Consider the following 16,546-nt stretch of genomic DNA (forward strand, 5'->3'; position numbering starts at 1 on the left):
CATCCCGACATGCCCTTGGGCTCCTTGGCGACGTCACGTTGCTGGGGCTAGAGTGGGTCGTGGGAGGTGTCACATGGGCCAGCAGACCCGGGAGCAGGACAGAGCCCTGACTCCCGCCCTTGGTTTGGAGGTGGACGTGGGAACAAGTAACAGATCCGGGAGATGGGCCTTAGGTCTGCGGCAGGTGGTGAGTTTCTGCTGGAAGCAGGGGTGGTGGTGGCAGTGGTGGGCGGGGTCTGCAGGAAGTGTCTCGCCTGCATTTTGCACCCACCAGTGCTTGCCAGTAGGGGAGTCATGGTACCTCTAGCATGCACAGCAGTGCCTGCCACCAGGAGAGGGCAGCATTGCGGTTTTGTGCACACACCCAGGGATCTGGGCATCCAGCAGGGAAAGTCCACAGATCTGCAGCCTGGACTTGCTTCCTAACCGCCACCTGGAATTTCCCGAGACCACACAAAGCCTTTCCATGTTTGTTTCCACCTTCCCCACTCTGACAGGCGTGTTCAGATGCAGTGGAAATCTGGCCCTAGTGTTGGTGACAGGGGGGCACCTGTAGCTGGAATCTGTTGCCATAGCAACTAAGTAGGGAAAACTGCCCCAGAGCTCAGGGGGTGATTAGACCACAGAGCCAGGCTACTTCCCTCTATCCTCATGTCTTCCGGGGCACTGTCGTGTGAAAGTGTCCAGGATGACCCAGGAATTTTCTGAGAGGAAAGTTACGTGGATGGGATATTGGACCAAAAAATATTTTCCCCCTTCCCTTCCTCATATATACCTGCCACGACCAGCCGCAAAATGCAGTTTCGCGTCTCCTCGTCAACTCGCAGCAGCCAGCAGAAAGGCAACCCCACTTCCTGTTGGCACACAGAGTTATGGAGAATAAAGTATGTTTGTTTCAGAACATTATTCAGAGCGGTCTGAAAAATTTACCGAGGCTCCACCATGTGACCTAACATTGGGCTTGGGAATGGCTTAGTCATCTCAGGCTGCCATAACAAAATACCACAGACTGGGTGGCTTTAAAATAAAAAAAAATAAACATTTATTTCTCTGGAGACGGGGAAGTCCAAGATCAAGGTGCTGGCTGATTCAGTTTCTCGTGAGGACTCTTATTTCTGGCTTGCAGATGACCACCTTCTCGCAGTGTGCACACACGGCCTTTCCTCGGCGTGTGTGAAGAGAGAAGGAGCGAGCTCTCTGGTGTATCTCCTTCTTAGGACACTAGTCCCACCACGAGGGTTCTACCCTCGTGAGGTTAGACCTCATCTAACCCTGTGACCACAGCTCCAAATACTATCACATTTGGCTTTGGAGCTACCACAAGTGAATTTTGGGAAGATACAAACATTCAGTCCGTAATGTGGGGTTACACAAATTGAAAGTGACCCTTCAATACCTAAAAGGAAACATTTATTTTTTTCATTCATTCATTCAATAATTTTTTTTGAGTGCCGGACACTATTCAATGTTCTAGGGATAGAGTAGTGAAAAAAACAGACAAAAATTCCCATGCCATGAAACTTACCTTATTAGTGGCAAGAGATGGGAAAGTTAATAAGTAAGCAAGTAATTATGTGATGGGTGGGTGGGTGACAAGTGCAATCAAAAAAGCATAAGGTGGGGGAGAAGGACAGGGATGGTAGAGGGAGATTTGCTCTGTTTATGGAATGATCAAGGAAGGCCTGTTGGAAAGGGACATTGGAACAGGTTTAATGGCTATAGAATGACTCTTGCAGGTTTTCTACTACAGAGAGCATCCCTGAATGAGGGCCACAGTTAACTAAGCTTTGAAATCCACTGCTGCATTTGTGTGAAGGTTACGTCTCCCACAGATGCTTCCTGCCAATGACTGCCCTCTCCTGGGAGACAGCGACCCCCTGTCAGCAAACCTTGGCTCAGGGATTTTGCTGAAACTTCCTGAGACTATGCCAAACTCTAGGACCCTTCCATTCTGCCTTGTTTCTTCTCTCCTGTCCTTCCCTTGGGGTCAGACTTGTGTCACCATCAGGCCACAACCCATCTTTCCCTGCTCCATCCTTATTTCCCATCATAAAGGCATTTCCCTCAATAAAAACCTCGCATGATTAACCCCATCTCAGCATTTGCTTCTTAGAAGACCAGGAGTCACACAGGTTTGAAGGAAGTTAGAGAGTAAAAGCCACGTGACGGCTGAGGGAAAAGTGTTCCAGGCTGAAGGAATGGAGGCTGTCAGTGGCCCTGAGGCAGGAGCATGCCCGGTTTGTGTTAGATCTGGATTTGATTTGACCCTATGCACATGCTAATAAGTTAACCTGTTATCATTTCAGGGAATGCCTGCAGAAGACACGAGACTCCTCAGAGACAAAGGACTTTAGTACTCGTGAACCAGCAACACATTCCATTGGTCGAAACCAGTCAATAGGACAGTCCAGATTCAAGGGGAGGGAAGAGGGACTCCTCCTCCTAGTGGGAGGAGCTGCAAAATCAGTTGCAAAGAGGCCTGGGCAGCAGGAGGGGAATCGTTGCAGCTGGTTTTCCAGACAACTGCCACAATAATGACAGGAAGCAGGTGATTCAGGAGCTTGAGGACACAGAGAAAATTCCCCCAGTGATCAACCCAGGCCTCCCGGGAGTCTTAAGTCTTTTAACCTTTCCTACACCTTACTCAGACCTGACCACCCACCCTGCCAAGGGCCAGCTGCTGCCACCCTGTGGGTCCTGGAGAGAACACAGCCACCACCTTTCCGGCTGGCCTGGGAAGCAGGGCTGAAAGAGATCATATGAGCCTTCCGGTTTTTCACATGCTGTTTGGGTGATGGAGGGAGCTGGGAGGGGTGGGGACGGCGGGGAATAACTCGCTAGGCCTGCTCTCACCCCCACCATAATTACTCTCCCGCTCACTCCCAACACTTGCCCTGCCACCGGGGTCCGGCTCGCCACCGAAATAGGAAAGCAATCTGTGTAGAATGTGCCACTGTTGGAAGTTTCTCTCTCATCATTAACTAATTTGCTGTGCTTTGCCTTGGCCCTTGTTATCTATAACCATGGTAACAACTCAAAGAGCTGTACACACATTTATTTTGGACTGTTGAAGCCCAAGCAGAGTCTATTTCTGGCTCTTGGCTTCGGAGAGGCTGGGTGGGTCTGGAGGCCTGGGGTTGGGGGTCCCACCCTCGGTCTTGTGCCTGTCCTTGTGTGACCTCTAGATGGAACTCCTCCTCTGGGGCCTTAGTTTCGTGGTCAGCGGTCTCTGTGTGTCCTGTGTGTACTTAGGATCTAGAGGGAGAGTTGCCTGGCCCAGCCGGGAGCTGGCTACGAATGTGGGGACGTAGGCAGTGGTGCGTGGTTGCCGCAGCTGGTGGTCCCCTGTCTCTGCTAATTTGGTGTCCTCACTATATAATTATCCTGTGAGATTCCCTGACTGAAGACAACTTTTTAAAATATCCTTCCCAGCTCCCACCACTCATTGCCCAGATTCGTGAATGGGGAAAGTGGGTGTTTGTAGCTTTTGGCGGAGAACGAGGGATGTTATGCAACCTGCCCGTCTCTGAACTTCCCCAGCACCATCCCCACTCTGGGGTTCAGGAAGGAGGAGTAGGGCTTTCCGGGATGGGAGGGTGTGGATTTTGACCTCTCTGGGCCTCAGTTTTCTCATCTGTCAAGTGGGGGAGAAAAGTATCTTCCTTATGGGGTGATGTGAAAAGACAGCACACGGTGCCTTCCGACCACAGAGAGTGTGATGGGAATGTGGGCTGTCTCCCTATTCATGTGACCTTGGGCTGGTGCCTTCACTCCTCTGAGCCTCAATTTTCCTAGCTCTAAATGGGCTCAGTCATAGGTGTCTAACAGGGAGCTTGTGGGGTTAAAAGAAATCCTGCCAAAAAATGCCTGGCCTGGTATCAGTCCTCAGCCTTTGATATTTATTGTGATCGTCAGCATAGGTACAGTATCCTGTTTCACCCTGCAGGATCCTTGCAGATCTGGGTGTGTCTTCCTGCTGGCTGTGGGCTGGGTTGCCAGCCCCATAAGATGCGGCCAGAGCTGGTAACTAATGGACCTGTCAGCTCAGTTCAGAGCACTTCTTGGAGCTCCCCAGAGGCAGGTGCAGATGCCACATGGATGAGCCACGTTCCCCTGATGCACTCCTGATGTTTCCGGAGAGCCTTCCCCCGCCCACCTGGGTCAGTGGTCAGACTGAGTCACAGCCCCTCCCGGCAGGTCCCGGCTGCCCACTGCCCCGGGGCGCAGAGGAGGAGGAAGCTGGACAGAGTCAACCCACTGATAGGCAACTCTTTCTCTACATTTATATTCTAAAACTTTAGACGTTTTAAAAAAAATTATTTATTTATTTAGGCTTCGTTGCTGTGCGCAGGCTTTCTTTAGTTGCAGTGAGCGGGGGCTGCTCTTGGCTGCGGTGCACAGGCTTCTCATTGCAGTGGCTTCTCTTGTTGCGGAGCACGGGCTCTAGGTGCGCGGGCTTAGTAGTCGCGGCTTGCGGGCTCAGTAGTTGTGGCTCGTGGGCTCTAGAGCGCAGGCTCAGTAATTGTGGTGCATGGGCTTAGTTGCTCCGCGGCACTTGGGATCTTCCCGGACCAGGGCTCGAACCCGTGTCCCCTGCATTGGCAGGCAGAATCTTAACCACTGCACCACCAAGGAATCCCTAGAATTTGTTTTTTATTTAACATGCGTATTGGTTGTTATTCTAAGAGACAGCAGGTACTTAGAATGCTCTGACCATTACTGATCTACTGCACATGTCAACACATGTTGATTTAAACACAGAAGAAGGTCTGGAAAGAACCCCCAGAGTGTAAGAGTTGTTACCTCTGGGGCAGCGAGTGGGGGTGGACGGAGCACCTCCTGCTTCATAGACAGAAGGAAGGGGCGGGGTTAGCAACGATGTTTACTAATGTCGTTTGAGTGAGTGTCCTTCTGTATGCTTTACGTTTAAAATTTTATTTTTTTTAAAAAAGAGGCTTCCCTGGTGGCGCAGTGGTTGGGAGTCCGCCTGCCGATGCAGGGGACGCGGGTTCGTGACCCGGTCCGGGAGGATCCCGCATGCCGCGGAGTGGCTGGGCCCGTGAGCCATGGCCGCTGAGCCTGCGCGTCCGGAGCCTGTGCTCCGCAGCGGGAGGGGCCACGGCAGTGAGAAGCCCGCGTACCACAAAAAAAAAAAAAAAAAAAAAAAAAAAAAAAAATGGGTTGTTTTGGAATTGGAAATAAATTTTCAAAATTTAAGAAGAGATATTGAAAACCCTTTTCAGGAGGAGGCACATCTCTATTATCTTTGACGGTTTGACTGGCTCATCTTCAACCTCGCCCTGAGGCTGTTTCCCACGCCTCTTCTCATTTCACACAGGAGACAGGGCAGCCTCTGTCCCGGGGCCTTTGCGTGCAGCATCTGACTCACACCTGTTTCAGTTCTCTGAGGCAGGTCCTTCTCTTGCCCTCGGACATGCAAGCAAGGCAGGTTCAGAGCGTGACTCTCGGCCACCCTGCCTCCTCACGAAGGCCAGACTGAATGCAGGCTTCCTGAAGCCTTAAGTGCCTGCCATACACGCAGCCTTTCTGAGGAAAGACCCTCTGCTGTGCAGACCCCTGGGCTGGCCACCCCTGTCCCCACTCCAGAGACAATTTGAGGAGTGGACTGGTGGGAGGTGATGCTTCCTGTTTCAGGGGATTATCTCCCCTTGAACCTGAGGGAGGTCTAGCCAGTGTTCTGTTTTGGGGGGACCTCCAGAGCAGAGGGGCCATGCTTCTCCCCGATCCCCAGGATTTTCAGCATTCATGCAGGTCGGCATCAGAGTGTTTGCCTTTTCACACTGAGGTTAGCAATTTTTAAAAGCAGAGATTGAAAGTCTGCGTTCTGGTTGTGTGCACTGCCAGGACGGGACCAGAGCAGGACAGTCACAGGTCTCTCCTCGGTGGCAGAAGGTATGTAGATATGCTGACTTGCTTCGGTGGAGTCTCAGCGGAGGGTTTGAAGCTTGGCTCTGCTACTTGTTGGCTCTGGGACCTTGAGTAAGTTACCGTAAATATCTGAGCCTCAGTTTCCATATCTACAAAAGAGGGATACAAAATACCTCACAGAATTGAGAGAGGCCTCCATTACCTGAGATCGAGGCTAGAGGCTGCTCCAAGTAATGAATATTAATAATAAAGGTCAGAAGACAAATCACGAGCAGTATGATAGGGAAAGGTTCTGTGCAAGGCAGTGAGGCTAAAACGTAAGGGTTTATCCGCGCTGCTGCCTGTGTGTGAGAGAAAGAGCAGCCCTCCCCATCCCAGATTATTACAGGGAAGGGGGCCGAGTGTTGTGGGATCTGACTTTAACTCTGCCACTTACCTGCTGGGTGACCTTGGGTGGGTTCCTTGCCCTCTCTGGGCCCCAGAGCCGAGCCTCTCCATGGAAGGTGCCCACATCCACTGTTTCGAGGTGTTTCTTTCCAGGCCATCCCTACTGACCCTTCTCTCCTTGTGTAGGACGGCTATTGTGTCTGGGGGGAAGGAGGGGGCAGCCCACCCTTCTCTCTCCCCAGCTCCTGTTCACTCCGGCCTGCTGCATTTCTGAGCCAACCCAGCACCAGACACCCCTTAGCCCGCCGCCCTGGCTGTGGGTGCCCCAGACTTGAGTCGTTTCTGGGATCACACTGACCTCAGAGCCCCGGACCCCATGTGGACCAGCTCACAGGCCTGAGGTTTGACTTTTGGATCCCCCGTTTCAGTTTGAGTCCCTCACTCTGCCTCTGGGTTCCTCTGGGATTACACCCTGCTCTGGACCCCTAGCACCGCACCGTCTTCTGCCAGCCAGCTGCCCCGTGGGCTCCTGAGGACAGGAACCACCTCTTCTGGAATTAGGCAGATGTGGTTTTGCTTCCCCTGGCACCATGCTGGGCTGGCAGGTGACCCCTCTCTCCTGGGACCACCTTGGAGGGGTTCACTGCTCCCTTGCCAAAGTCAATCTCCACTGCCCCCCATTTTCCCTCCTTGGTCTCCGGCTGTGGGCTGCCATGGGCCTGGCATGCCTTTTTCCCGAGCCCCTCCCTGGCCCTGAGCCCACAGGGCTCCACAGGACGGACCTGGGGACAGGGGAAGCCGCCAGCCCCTGTCCCAGCGGCTGGCTTTGGCTTTGGGTTTTCCCTTCACTCCAGGCAGCCTCTGCTCCTTCACGCTACTCCCTTTAGCTGTTCAGGATTGGGTGCCACCAGCCAGGCCCAGCTCTGGTCCCAGGAATGCACTTCCACCAGCACCTGTGGCACCAGCCCATCCCGCCACACCAGGGCGTTGGCAGGAAGGTGGGGGTGACATGGAGGCCACACGTCCTCCCGGGTTCTGCAGCGCCGAGTGAAGCCGCTGAGCCCAGACGGCAACCCCCAGCCCGGAGGCCGTGCAAGGCTGGGGTCAAGGTGAGCCTCACTGCCCACTCCTTCCCCCAAAGTTGTGTGTAAGCAGATGTCAGATCCCCAGGCCGGGCAGCAGGGGGTGGGGGCAGAAGCTGACGTGGCAGGGAGTTTGCTCTGAGAACACAATCTCAGCTCATCAGCCGTGGAGACGCCCAAGGTCTTCTGACTCCCTGCCCGGGGCTCTCCCACACTGCACCACAAGCACTGTTTGGAAGTGACCGATAGCTGGCCGTATCCGGCAAATCTTCATCAAGTCCACCCCAGGCGTGGCTACTGGGAGATTTCAATTCTCTGAGCTGTCCTAGTGCCCGGCCTTGGGCTGTTTCCTCTGGCACTGTGTGGGGCAGGCAGGTGACTGTGCTGGGACTCACCTCTGCAATGGGTCAGCTGCACTTTCTCTAAACTATAGCCCGGCCACAGAGCCAGCAACAGACATAAAAGAAGAAATCCAATAAGCCGGGTAATGGTGGAAATTAATAGTGGTAATTAATCGCTAAGAGCACGCAGAGACCATGGCAACCACGGTTGGATGACAAAGGCACAAACCTTATTTCCTTTTGTGGGCTGCGCTCCAAAAGGCTCCATTTCTTTGTAAACAACCTGCACTAGCTTTGTGAAGATGCAAAGCGCCCTGGGTCTGAGGCCCCACCTTGAGTAGAAAAACATTGACTTTGGAGTCAGCCTTGATTCTGAGCCCCATCTCCCTTGCTCTCCCTTGCTGTGCCATCTTGGGGAATTCACTGTACTTCTCTGAGCCTGTTTCTCCACCTATAAAATGGGGAGAACAAATCCCAATTGACAGAGCTTCTGAAGAGTCAACAGGTGATAAGTGTGAGAGAGGGATGGGCTTTGGGGCCAGCCTGCCTGAGTTCAGTTCTGGTACCATCATCTACTAGCTGTGTGACCTTGGGGCAAGTCATCAACCACTCTGAGCCTCAGTGGTCTCATTTGTAAAATGGGGATAATAATAACAGTACCCATATCAAAGGGGAGAGGGATACAGGAGTGCAATGAACCTTGGGGTCCAAAACAGCTTCCTGGAGCTGGAGAACAGTTTTATGGCAGATTGAATTTTAGTATAGCTTCTGATTCTAATACTAAATTATAATACTATTTATGATAACTAACATTTGTTGGGTACTTGCTATTCGCTGCAGCTTTATACATATCTCATTCACTCTTTACTACAACTCTGTGATTACCCCCATTTTTTAATGTTATTTATTTATTTGTTTGTTTCTTTATTTATGTATTGCTGCGTTGGGTCTTCGTTTCTGAAATCTGAAGGAGGGCTAAGGGTGATACCAAGCCTCGAGATCCAGGGTGTGTTCTTTGGACCAGAACAGTGTCAGCATCGCCTGTTAGATGATGCTGTTAAGGGCTGGAGAGAAATGCAGAATCTCAGGCTGCCCCAGACCTACTGAATCGGAATCTGCTTCACAAAATTCCAAGGGATTTGTGTGCACGTTACCATCTGAGAAGCCCTCAACCTGGGGTGAATTCCACATTCTCTTGCTTGAGATGGGTTAAAAATCATGGCAACTGGAACTTCACACAGGGCCCCAGATCACACGGCCTCATTCAAGGCCATCATGGACTCTACCTGTCCTGTGATCTGACCCGATCAATTCCCCACCCCAGACCCCCAACCTGGAGACACCCCTCCTGACTGAGCACCACATGGTGACTCCCCCTCCCACTCCCACCCAGGGAAGTTAAGCGTCAATTATCAGGAAATTAGTTGTCAGTAATGGTCTTCCTATACTTTCTCATGGGGCGGGGATAGAAGCGTCTGGGATGAGGTCCCCAGAGAGCTGAGCACGTCTGATTTCATGGCTCACAAAGCTTAAGATGCGTGCTTCCCAAAGGACACACTAGCCCTCTCCCCTTCCCCTACGCAGCCCAGCACCTGGAAAGGGGTGTCTCTTAAGCTGGGAGATGTCAAAGGGGACCCCGCTAGAGATGAATTATGCTGCTGTGCCCCTGAGCCTCAGATAATTTTGAATACATGGGACAAATGGTCTTAAGGTATACATGATTGAAGTCTTTTTCACCATCCGTTTTCTTTTCTTTTTTTTTTTTTTTTTTTGCGGTACGCGGGCCTCTCACTGTTGTGGCCTCTCCCGTTGCGGAGCACAGGCTCCGGACGCGCAGGCTCAGCGGCCATGGCTCACGGGCCTAGCCGCTCCGCGGCATGTGGGATCTTCCTGGACCGGGGCACGAACCCGTGTCCCCTGCATCGGCAGGCGGACTCTCAACCACTGCGCCACCAGGGAAGCCCTAACCATCCATTTTCTTTAATGCTGATAACTTACTCATTGTGTGCCCCCAGTGGTTTCTAGCAGGCGACGTCCTCTTGGGTTTAGCAGAGAACCGGAAGTCAAGATATTTGTGTCGACTGAGATTGCACAATGTCCTGAAAGGGCCCTGTGGCCTGAAGGTGGAGAGCACTGGGGGGGCTGGGGAGGGAAAGGACAGCGGCCCCACAGTTGAGGGGGGCCCCCTGAGGGTGGGTGGTACCGATCCTCTGAAACTGTCTCAACGCAGGCGTCCCATGACAACTGATAGGATCGTCTAGACGGCACTGGGCCCAGCTCTTATGGCCCTGGAGGGTGACTCGTGGCATCTGGGCCTTGTTAACCAGTTTACATGAGTCATCTGACTGCCTCCCAGGGATGTGAGGGCTGAATCCAAGAGCCAAAGGTGGCGAAGGGTCTGCTGGACCATAAAGCACCCTCCCCACATAACATGGTGTTGCTTCGTGCCGCCAGCAGGTTCTCTGCTTCCTGTTGGCCGAGCCATTGCCCGTGAGAACAGCACTGCCCAAGTGGGGGTCGCTTACCATGCCTAAAGAGGGGGAGAGCAGAAATAACTCGAGATGGTGTTGGATTCGGAACACTTCTCAAATTCCGCTGTCAAAGAGCGGTTATTTTCCAGTCCTCGTGGCATTGGAGGAGCCACCTGACACATTCCCATTGTGATGCATCCCCTGGCCCTGTACTCTGGGGTCAGGAAACCGAGAGCGCTGGCGCAGCTGTCAGGGGGATATTCCTGGAAGGCCCCCTACACTGAGACAGCTTGCAGTGACTTAATTCTACATCAGATTGATAGTGAACCTTACTAGCACAAACTAAATGTACCCCCAACTCAAGTTCTCCTTGGTTTGAACCCCCAAATGTACGCTTCAGTCCTTGCAAGGTGGGCTCGGGATGTTTTGAGGAATCTAAACATATTTTTTAAGATTTGGAAGAGGAACTCAAACACTGATACAAGATACAAAAGTTTTATTTAACAATTTAATAAAACTCAAATACACCATTTTAACTGTAGTTTGAAAAGACATTTTGGAATGTTTCTGTAAAACAAATGAGAAATCACAGACTCCTGATTTGTACATATAGGAAGGTATCCTTCTTTTGACATCATTCAATTAGTTAATTAAAGAACGGAGAGAATATTCAAATAAAAATAAATGGAATATGGAACAAAAGCTTTAAAGATGAACAACAAAATTAACAGAAATCATTCTGGCATTGGGGAGTGAATTAAAGCATATAATTCATTAAGATGAAGAGATGAATTTTCAGTACAGGCCATGAATTAGTTCTTGGACGTTTTGATCATCCAATTAATGAAGAGGAGCAATCATATGAAAATATTTGGAAAAGATTTAAATTGCTTTCTGATTTGGAATAAATACTGACATTGACAAAGATAATGTGAACCTTACAATATGCTGTTACCAAAATCTATCGGTAACAAAGTTGTTAATGGGAGCCATCAATTTAAAGAGAATTTAAGACCCATACATATGCTGTTTATAAGAGACCCACTTCAGACCTAGGGACACATACAGACTGAAAGTGAGGGGATGGAAAAAGATATTCCATGCAAATGGAAATCAAAAGAAAGCTGGAGTAGCAATTCTCATATCAAACAAAATAGACTTTAAAGACTATTGGGCTTTCCTGGTGGCGCAGTGGTTAAGAATCCACCGGCCAATGCAGGGGACAAGGGTTCGAGCCCTGGTCCGGGAAGATCCCACATGCCATGGAGCAACTAAGCCCGTGAGCCACAAATACTGAGCCTGCGCTCTAGAGCCCACAAGCCACAACTACTGAAGCCCACGTGCCTAGAGCCCGTGCTCTGCAACAAGAGAAGCCACTGCAATGAGAAGCCCGTGATCTGCAATGAAAGAGTGGCCCCCACTCGCCACAACTAGAGAAAGCCCACACGCAGCAATGAAGACCCAACACAGCCATAAATAAATAAATAAATAAATTTAAAAAACAAAACAAAACAACCCCTGAAACCATATCCTCTAAGATCAGGAACAAGACAAGGTTGCCCACTCTCACCACTATTATTCAACATAGTTTTGGAAGTTTTACCCACAGCAATCAGAGAAGAAAAAGAAATAAAAGGAACACAAATCAGAAAAGAAGAAGTAAAACTGTCACTGTTTGCAGATGACATGATACTATACACAGAGAATCCTAAAGGTGCTACCAGAAAACTACTAGAGCTAATCAATGAATTTGGTAAAGTAGCAGGATACAAAATTAGTGCACAGAAATATCTTGCATTCCTATACACTAATGATGAAAAATGTGAAAGAGAAATTAAGGCAACACTCCCATTTACCATTGCAACAAAAAAATAAAGTACCTAGGAATAAACCTACCTAAGGAGACAGAAGACCTGTGGAAAACTCTAAGACACCGATGAAAGAAATTAAAGATGATATAAACAGATGGAGAGATATACCATGTTCTTGGATTGGAAGAATCAACATTGTGAAAATGACTCTACTACCCAAAGCAATCTACAGATTCAGTGCAATCCCTATCAAACTACCAATGGCATTTTTCACAGAACTAGAACAAAAAATTTCACAATGTGTATGGAAACACAAAAGACCCCAAATAGCCAAAGCAATCTTGAGAAAGAAAAACGGATCTGGAGGAATCAGGCTCCCTGACTTCAGACTATACTACAAAGCTACAGTAATCAAGACAGTATGGTACTGGCACAAAAACCAGAAATATAGATCAATGGAACAGGATAGAAAGCCCAGAGATAAACGCACACACATATGGTCACCTCATATTTGATAAAGGAGGCAAGAGTATAGAATGGAGAAAAGACAACCTCTTCAATAAGTGGTGCTGGGAAAACTGGACAGCTACATGTAAAAGAATGAAATTAGAACACTTCCTAACACCATATACAAAAATAAACTCAAAATGGATTAAAGACCTAAATGTAAGGCCAAGACACTATAAAACTCTTAGAGGAAAACATAGGCAGAACACTCTTTGACATAAATCGCAGCAAGATCCTTTTTGACCCACCTCCTAGAGAAACGGAAATAAAAACAAAAATAACAAATGGGACCTAATGGAACTGAAAAGCTTTTGCACAGCAAAGGAAACCATGAAAGAGACAAAAAGACAACCCTCAGAATGGGAGAAAATATTTGCAAACGAAGTAACTGACAAAGGATTAATCTCCAAAATATACAAGCAGCTCATGCAGCTCAGTATCAAAAAAACAAACAACGCAATCCAAAAATGGGCAGAAGACCTAAATAGACATTTCTCCAAAGAAAATATACAGATTGCCAACAAGCACATGAAAAGGTGCTCAACATCACTAATCATTAGAGAAATGCAAATCAAAACTACAATGAGATATCACCTCACACCGGTCAGAATGGCCATCATTAAAAAAATCTACAAACAATAAATGCTGGAGAGGGCGTGAAGAAAAGGGAACCCTCTTGCACTGTTGGTGGGAATGTAAATTGATACAGCCACTATAGAGAACAATATGGAGGTTCCTTAAAAAACTACAAATAGAACTACCATATGACCCAGCAATCCCACTACTGGGCATATACACTGAGAAAACCATAATTCAAAAAGAGTCATGTACCAAATTGTTCATTGCAACTCAATTTACAATAGCCAGGACATGGAAGCAACCTAAGTGTCCGTCGACAGATGAATGGATAAAGAAGATGTGGCACATATATACAATGGAATATTACTCAGCCATAAAAAGAAATGAAACTGAATTATTTGTAATGAGGTGGATGGACCTAGAATCTGTCATACAGAGTGAAGTAAGTCAGAAGAGAAAAACAAATACCATATGCTAACACATATATATGGAATCTAAAAAGAAAAAAGGTTCTGAGGAACCTAGGAGCAGGACAAGGAATAAAGATGCAGACGTAGAGAATGGACTTGAGGACACAGGGAGGGGGAAGGGTAAGCTGGGAAGAAGTGAGAGAGTGGCATGGACATATATACACTACCAAATGTAAAATAGATAGCTAGTGGGAAGCAGCCGCATAGCACAGGGAAATCAGCTCAGTGCTTTGTGTCCACCTAGAGGGGTGGGATTGGGAGGGTGGGAGGGAGACACAAGAGGGAGGGGATATGGGGATATATGTATACATATAGCTGATTCACTTTGTTATACAGCAGAAACTAGGGGATATATGTATGCATATGGCTGATTCACTTTGTTATACAGCAGAAACTAACACAACACTGTAAAGCAATTATACTCCAATAAAGATGTTAAAAAAATAAAATAAAATAATAAAGACAATTTAAGGGACTTCCCTGCTATCCTTGATAGTTTTCCCAAAGAGGTAACAATCCTAAAATTTTATTTGACTTTGCAAATAATAAGCTGTGACATTATCAAACGACAAAAAACTTTTGTTCTTATCCACCATGCTGGAGGAAAGACTGATTTATCTCTATATTCTCCCTACCAAAAAAATTGATCTCATCAACTTATTGTCCTATGCAGACGCTGTCAAAGATTATGCAGGCAGAAGTATTTTAAAGATGTCAGACATTCTGTTAATAAAAATACTATGTTCTGATTTTTGTGACGTTGGTAGTATTTTCCAGCTTCAAAAAATCACAATTTGTTGTGATTACTTTTCTCGTTCTAAATCAATGTTAGATATTTTACTCAAATTTGGTTTTGTATTCTTCTACTTAAGAGGCTTCCCACTTCCCCCTGCCAGAAAACACACACACACACACACACACACACACACACACACACACACCCCTGTATGATCTTCAGGTCCCACGAAAACTGGAAGTGCCTAAACTTATACTTCCTGATTCCACGCCAGCCTCTAGGCCTTCCCTGAGTCCCCAGGAGAGGAAATGCCCTCTGCTCTGGGTTTCCACAGGACCACGGAGGACCCTCTATTATTGCCCCTCACCTAGTTTAGTATTTATGTGCTTCTCCCTTCCCCAAGGGCAAGAGCTGCATCTTATAGGTGTTTCTAGCTGCACCCAGCACAGGGCTTGGCCCTGAACAGACACTTAAAAATGTGAGCGTTGGGGGGTGAGGGCGCCCCTCTGAGTCAATGGGGATAGTTCTTGGTGCTCAGAGCATCTGCACCCTGCACACTTCCTCCTTCAGGAGGGGCCCCCTCTGGTTTTCCAGGAACTTTCATATAGTTTTTCTCTTCTCTCCTTGCTCTCTGGAAAAGACTGGATACTCGTTCACTCTGGGATTCAAATATCTGACTGATGTCTGACTTTAGATTAAAACGTGTGCCTTTCCAGAGACTTTAGCCCCAAGTACTGACACTCTTAGTGGTGGACTTGCAGGCATGGTGAGATGGGGAGGCGTGTGGGGCTTGGGTAGCTTTCTGCCCGATTCAGGCCTCAAGCTTCTGGGAGTCCATGTCTGTTAGTGGTTGACTGATGTCAAGAAGAGCACGGCTGGGACTTCCCTGGCGGTCCAGTGGTTAGGACTCTGTGTTTCCATTGCAGGGGACACGGGTTCAATCCCTGGTCCGGGAACTAAAATCCTGCGGCCCAAAAAACAAACAAACAAAAAACAAACAAACAAAAGAGTATGGCTGGGGATGGCCAGGTGGGAGGGAGGGAAGGAAGAACTGAGCACGTGTGTAGGGGTGGAGAGACATCCTCATGGGGCAGGGCAGTTACTGGACCACAAGTATAAGCCTTCCATTTCTCGAGTTCCTCTGGAGAAATTGGGAGTCCAAAACAATTCCATCCCTGAGTATATGTGACTTATTTTTTCTCTCTTAAACAGATCATTTGAGCCTCAGTTTCCTCATCTGTAACACGGGGAGGTAATTCTTACAGTGCTGAACCTTGGGAGACGCGGATTAAAGAACAGACATGACGACGCTGAGCAAGCACAGTGACAAGCCCTGGGGCGTAGCAGGTGCTCATGTAACCTGCATTGCAGATGCTGTTGACCCAGCACTGGCCTCAGGTCAGGACACCTGCCTGCTTTGAGTCCCAGCTCTGCCCCGGCTGGCTGGGTGCCTCCCCAGAATTTTTCCAGATTATCAGAGGGCCGCATGCCTTTGCCAGTTTGGAAACTATTAAAGGTCTGAAGCCACATAGATTCTTGGAGTGAAGTTGTGGAATTCCTGGGTCGTAGCCATCCTCAGCGTCCACTGAAACCAGGGCTTTGCAAACTGTTTTAGCCACAGAACCCTTTGTTCACATGAAATTTTATGTAGTAGCCCAGTATATGAAACAGGTACAATGGGGCTGGTCTGGTGGCAGCACAAGGCGAGGGGCTCAGAGGCCTGTGCCCTGCTCGCTTAGTCTGGAGGTCTGGGGACAGCCTTGTTCCCCCAATCCTGTTCCGCATGAAACCCAAGGTTCCATTGTGGAAACTGATTCTAGTCGAAATGCCTTTTGGGACTGGAAGGGGAAGACTGTATATCATAAAGGAGGAAGATAATGTCTCAGAATAACTCGAGGATTCCTTTGCTTTCTCTTGGCCTCAGTTTACCCATCTGTAATCAGGAGGGGTAGGTAGGTGGAGCACCTCTGATTTTCCAGGGTGTTTGTCTGTAACTCCAGTCTAACACATGGCGCAGGCGCCACCTAGTGGTGAGGAAGGGTTCTGGCAGCTGGCGAGATGCCCAGCTATTTCTCCAGGTGTAGGAGGCAAAGGTGAGGTTGTATGCAGATGACCCCACCTTTTGGCCAGGATGGCACCTCTCTGGATACAGGTATTAAGAGGCACGGCGAGAAATCTGCTTCCTGGTTCTGCCACTATACCCTGTGTGACCTTGGCTGCCCAATCTACAACCCGAAGGGTTCGAATGAAGTTCTTAATGTAGGATCTATGTA

This window comes from Delphinapterus leucas, chromosome 2, assembly GCF_059928025.1.
Source record: "Delphinapterus leucas isolate spDelLeu-1000000601 "Yukka" chromosome 2, BTC_Dleu_Yukka2, whole genome shotgun sequence".
NCBI classification, from domain to species: Eukaryota; Metazoa; Chordata; class Mammalia; order Artiodactyla; family Monodontidae; genus Delphinapterus; species Delphinapterus leucas.